This window comes from Humulus lupulus, chromosome 9 (genome assembly GCF_963169125.1).
Source record: "Humulus lupulus chromosome 9, drHumLupu1.1, whole genome shotgun sequence".
Taxonomy (NCBI): domain Eukaryota; kingdom Viridiplantae; phylum Streptophyta; class Magnoliopsida; order Rosales; family Cannabaceae; genus Humulus; species Humulus lupulus.
The window spans coordinates 152,799,048-152,805,118 of record NC_084801.1 but is presented as its reverse complement, the minus strand read 5'-3'; positions in this window follow the sequence as shown (position 1 = coordinate 152,805,118).

The following is a 6,071-nucleotide window of genomic DNA, read 5'->3' as shown; positions in this document are numbered from 1 at the left end:
AGATGGGTCCGGAACCCTAATTCTCTACATGCTTTTTTTGAAAGTTGATCTTACTAAGCGTTTTCGCTTACCTAGTTGTTTCATGTTGTAGGTAAGAGCAAGGGCAAGACAGAGCAGTGAGCGCTGGAGTCTTCCTTGCAAATGTACATGTGGACCGACCTTTTGGGAAGCCGTTTTATTTTTGGAAATGTTGTGTAATTTTCTTAAACTAGGCTCACTCTACTCTTTATAAAACATGTTTGTAACTAAATGTTAAGTATGGCCATACGACTTTTTAAAAAGTTTTTTTTTCTATGGGTTTTTGAGACATTTTGTTAAATGAAAACATTTATATTTCCGCATTATCGAGTCTTGAAAAATCTGGGTCGTTACATGAGGTACAATTCAAAAGTTCCAAGGGTTCTTGCTTTGTATGTGGCAAGAATGGCCACTTTGCAAGATATTATAGGCTCAAGATGAACCATAACAATGAAGCAAGAGTCAATTCAACTGAAGAAGATCTAGTGGGAAAACTAAGTGAAATCATTGCCATACATGGAAAGGTAAATGGGTGGTGGTATGATACTTGTGCTACCATCCATGTTACCTAAGGTAGATCTTTATTCAAGACCTTTGAAGCTTCAAAGGAAGGGCATGAGATTCAAATGGGCAATGAAAAAAGGTCCAGGGTTGAAGGAAATGGAACAATAGATTTATTCTTCACATTCAGCAAGAAGGTTCTACTCACTAATGTCTTGTATGTATCGGAAATGAGTAGAAACCTAGAGAGTATAAATTTGCTTGGTAAACCATGAATCAAGGTTGTGATAGATTTCGACAAGCTTACATTCTCAAAGGAAAATTATGGGGAAGTGATATGCATGTGATGGCATGTTCAAACTTTGTATTGACAATATGAATAATAAAGCTTCTAATTCTTCTTTTTACATTCTTGACTCAAATTCTATTAATTTGTGACATATTAGACTTACACATATAGGATTTAGCACAATAAAAAGAGCAATTGAATGTGGATTGATCAATTGTGATAATGTTGAGTATGATAAATGTGAACTATGTGTTAAATCTAAACTAGTTACTAAACATTTTCCTAGTGTTGAGAAAAAATTCTAAATTGTTATATTTGATACATAGTGATTTATGTGAACTAAATGGAATGTTGACTTGAGGAGGAAGTAGATATTTTATTACTTTTGTAGATGATTACTCTAAGTTCACATATATATATATGGGGGCACTTTTAATGGTTACTACCCACGAATGATTACTTTAATATTAACCATTAGATAAAGATCAATGGTCCATATTTATAGTTGTCAATTAATATTTCTAAAAATAAATTTTAATTTTTTTAAATTTTTGGAAAAGCTACATGATTACATGACTGTCACATATTTATTAAATTAAATAATTAAAAAAATCTTATTTAAGCATTATATATGAAAATTCGAAATTAATGTAGAAAACAAATATTTACCTGTTGGTGACTTGCTATACCAAGTCACTATGTTGCCACATCATCATAATTGTTAGTACTCATCTATGGGTAGTAACCATTGAGAAGTCTTCCATATATATATGTATATATATTTGCTTAAGAACAAAGATGAAGCACTTTATGTGTTTAAAGCTTATAAAACGGAATTTGAAAATCAATAAGAAAGGAATATAAAAGTATTTAGAAGTGATAGGGGTGGTGAATATTTTTCAAATGATTTCAACTTGCTTTGTGAAGAGCATGGAATAATATATGAATGTACATCCCCTGATACTCCACAACAAAATTGTATACCAAAAAGGAAAAATAGAACATTTCTTGAGATGATTAATGTAATGCTATTACATTCAAAATTGAGTTTTAGATTGTGAGGGTGAAGCCTTGCTATCCGCTTGTCATATTTGAATCGCATTCCCATGAAGAAAAATAATATATCTCTATATGAGTTATGGAAAGGAAAGAAACCAAATATTGGTTATCTTAAAGTGTGCGGGTGTCTTGCTTATTGCAAGAACACAATTCCTAAAAGGGCTCAGTTGGGTCCAAGGGCTATAAGATGTGCAATTGTGGGCTATGCCCCAAATAGCAAAGCTTATAGATTATTAGACTTGGAGTCTAATGTGATAATTGAATCAAGAGAGGTTGAGTTCCTTGAGAACGTGTCATGTGATGACAACAAGTTAATAAAACCAACTTAAATTATAGATCCTCAATAGGAGACTCATAACATGGTTGGTGAGCAACCTCTATTTCCTAGAAACAGGTGTTGACTGCGTTTTTAGCCAACGACGTGAGAACGTCAATAACGACAAGCCTTCAAGAGAATGTAAACGACACAGACGGTATAATAAAGAAAATAAAGAACACACAAGAGATTTTTATAGTGGTTCAGCCCCGATTGTCGGTAATAGCCTAATCCACTTAGAGTTATGATTTATAGACCTATACTCAAGATCAGATGGACTGAGCTAACTGAGTTTCTTCAGTACAGATTGTGAAAATACAAGAATTCTCTCTAATTTCAGCACTTTCTCTCTCTAGAATAGACAGGCCCAATTTTCTCTCTCTAGAAAGAAGAAGCAGAAGAAGCCCTTCTCTCATCCCATAAGCTCTCTATTTATAGGCCTGGGATCCGCAACTGATATCCCCTTATGATAGGGATATTTTATTATATTTATTACATTTAAACATTCAAAATTCGAAATGTAACAAACTCCCCATTTGTGGGAAGAATGAGAGATTCCCGCGTATGTTGTTAAAGTTGTCTCTGGGAATCTTGACTTAGTCTCCTCTAGCTAGTTGATCTACCTCCTACTGACCACCCATGAAGTGTTGGTTGGACGTGCATGGTGGTAGGACATGCATGGTGGTAGGACATGTTTTCGTGGGTTGAACGTGCATGGTGGTAGGACATGCACTTCTCTCCTCTAACATGGCACTCTCCTCTAGCATGCCATGTTCCTCCTTGAACCAATCTCCTTGGCTTCTCCTCGGACCAAGGTGGTCCGAGGCAACCTCCTTGGCACTTCACCTTGGACAACATTGAGGCAACCTCCTTGGCACCTCACCTTGGACAACATTGAGGCAACCTCCTCCATGACATCTCACCTTGGACAAGTTCAAGGCATTCTCCTTTAGCATCTCCCAAACATGTCCGATCGAACATTGTATAGGCTCTCCTTATCAAAATCTAAGTCTCCATCCTCTTGCATGAGACTCCTCCTCCTTAGCTACTTACCTTGGACACGTTCGAGCCAACACTTCGGAAACCTTGCCTCCTACACACCCTTGGGGTCTCTTAGGACCGCATCCTCCTTGGGGTCTCCTAAGACCACTTTCTCCTTGGGGTCTCCTAAGACCACTTTCTCCTTGGGGTTCTCCTAAGACCACTTTCTCCTTGGGGTCTCCTAAGACCACTTTCTCCTTGGGGTCTCCTAAGACCACTCCCTTGGGGTCTCCTAGGACCACATCCTCCTTGGGGTCTCCTAGGACCACTCCCCTTAGCTCTCCTAGAATGCATTCTCCTTAGCCTCCTAGGATGCATTCTCCAATTTTTGGGTATAACAACAGGCAAAGGCTCAAATATTTGAGATCAAGTGGTAAGTGTTCTCAAATAAAGACATTATACCTTATAGAAGGAAATAATGAGGAAGTCACTTGGAAATATCCAATAGTACTTCAATTAGAGGATGGTCCCAAAACTTTCAAGGAAGCTATGTCTTAAAAAAAAAACTCCACTTTTTAGAAGGAGGCAATAAATAACGAAATGGATTCAATTATGTCTAACCACACTTGGGAATCGATTGATCTTCTAAAGGGGTCTAAACCAATTGGGTGCAAATGGATATTTAGAAGAAAATATCATACCAATGGCACCATTAAAACCTTTAAGGATAGAATAGTAGTCAAAGGATTCAAACAAAAAGAGGGAATATATTAATTTGACACATATGCACTGGTAGCAAGAGCTACTTCTATTTGATTGTTGTTTGCCTTATCATCTTTATATAACATTTATGTTCACCAAATGGATGTCAAAATAGCATTCCTAAATAGGGATCTCGAGGAGGTGATCTATATGGAACATCCAGAATGTTTTGTTCTTCAAGAAAATGAACATAAAGTGTGTAGATTTTTCAAATCATTATATGGTTTGAAACAAGTTCCAAAACAATGGCATGATAAGTTTGATAAAGTCATTATTTCAAATGGATTTAGACACAACAATGCGGGCAAGTGCTTATACTCTAATACTTGTGATGTCTAATGACCCAACTGTTTCTAAGACCTTGGACCATTAAAACTACTATACATAGCTAGTATTTTGGGAAACATAAATAAGAAATAAGATAACTTTATTTAAAACCCCAAAATAAATATTGTGCAAAATACAAAGTAAAATATGAAATATAAAATACGGTATGGGTACCCATTGTTTAATACATAAAAACATAAAACACAAACTTAAATTAATTGTTTAAAAACTAAGTGCGGAAATACATAAAAACATGAATAAAAAGACTTAAAAACAACGTCATCATTGATCGTCACACAATCCATTCAATCCATTCATCCTCAACACACAAGCCAAGCTACCATGAATCTTTCCGCCTTCCATAATCATTTTCCTGCATCAAGTTAAAAATAAAGGAATGAGCCTAATGCTCAACAAGGAAAATCTACTAACAACATATATCATAAATCATAAACATATAGAACTATATCATATACATATACTATAAAAACATATAACATATAGGACTACAATATTAATGGTCATTAACTCATTAACATGGCATGTGATAAAACCATCTAGGTCCTCTGTCTACTAATCGAGGTAGGTTAGATCACATGGTAGTATATGATAACCCATCTAGGCCCTCTGTCTACTAATCGAGGTAGGGTAAATCATAACTCTAAACCATGAAAATGATAAAAGTTATTGGGGCTTGCTATATAAGCAAGTCATATGCCCAAGGACTACAAAAACATAATTATACATATGCATATCATAGCATAAAACATATCATAACATAAACATACAAACACATATAATCTACCATGTTTTCCTTACCAAAAACCGGGATATGGAGACAAGAACGAGATTTGGAACACTCCTAAAACCAACATTAAGAATGGTGAGTTTCTAAAGAAAAAGAGATGAAAAGAAAACTAAACCATCCGAGTAGAAACTTGCCGAAAAGAACTTTAAACACCTAATCAAGAATCATTAACAAGAGTTAGGATCTGAAAGAAAATAAAAAAAAAACTAAAGAACTATGAAAACTGAACTTAAGGATAAGAATACCTTGATGAACTATGACTTTGATCTACACCTCGATACCGAAATCACACTATATCTCACTTCCCAAGTGTTTAGAAAAGCTTAGAATGATAAAGCTTTTATCCCAAAACCCAAGTGTTTCTCTCTATAGTAACCTTAGCAACTTGAAGGCTCTGAAGAATACTTGAAGAATGAAGAAAATGGCTGAGTATTAGGTCCTATTTATAGAGTTCAAGGATTGAAACTAACCCCTTTTGATTTGAATAAATAAATGAATATAAATGAAAAAGATTTGAATTTTCGTTCAACAGATGCCCAGAACTCAGTCAAAATCGTTCAAAGGCAGGTTTAAGTGGTTAAGGTTGTTTTTAAATTTAAAATCCTAAACTTTCAAAAATAAAGCACCAGGGGAGATATATAGCCTACCCTGGGTGATATATCTCCTAGACCATTTTCCCAAGCCCTGTTCATTCGTTCGTGCGAAGTCGACGTGTTTTCTGTATCTTCCGTAGGCGATATATCGATCCCTATAGCTGCGATATATCAGCATACGTTGATATATCAAACACTTATTTGCACTTTTTCAGCATATTATGAATTGATTAAATAGCTTTGATTGAGTCAAAACGAAATCCTAACAGCTGCTGGAAGGTTCTAGAGCTTCTAGATCTTTCTTTTATTTAATCAATTAATCAAAAATACTTAAATCCTTAATAAACATGATTATGAAAAGTGTTATGCTCTTATAAATTCTATCTAAACCTTAGGTTATAATAAATAATATTTCTA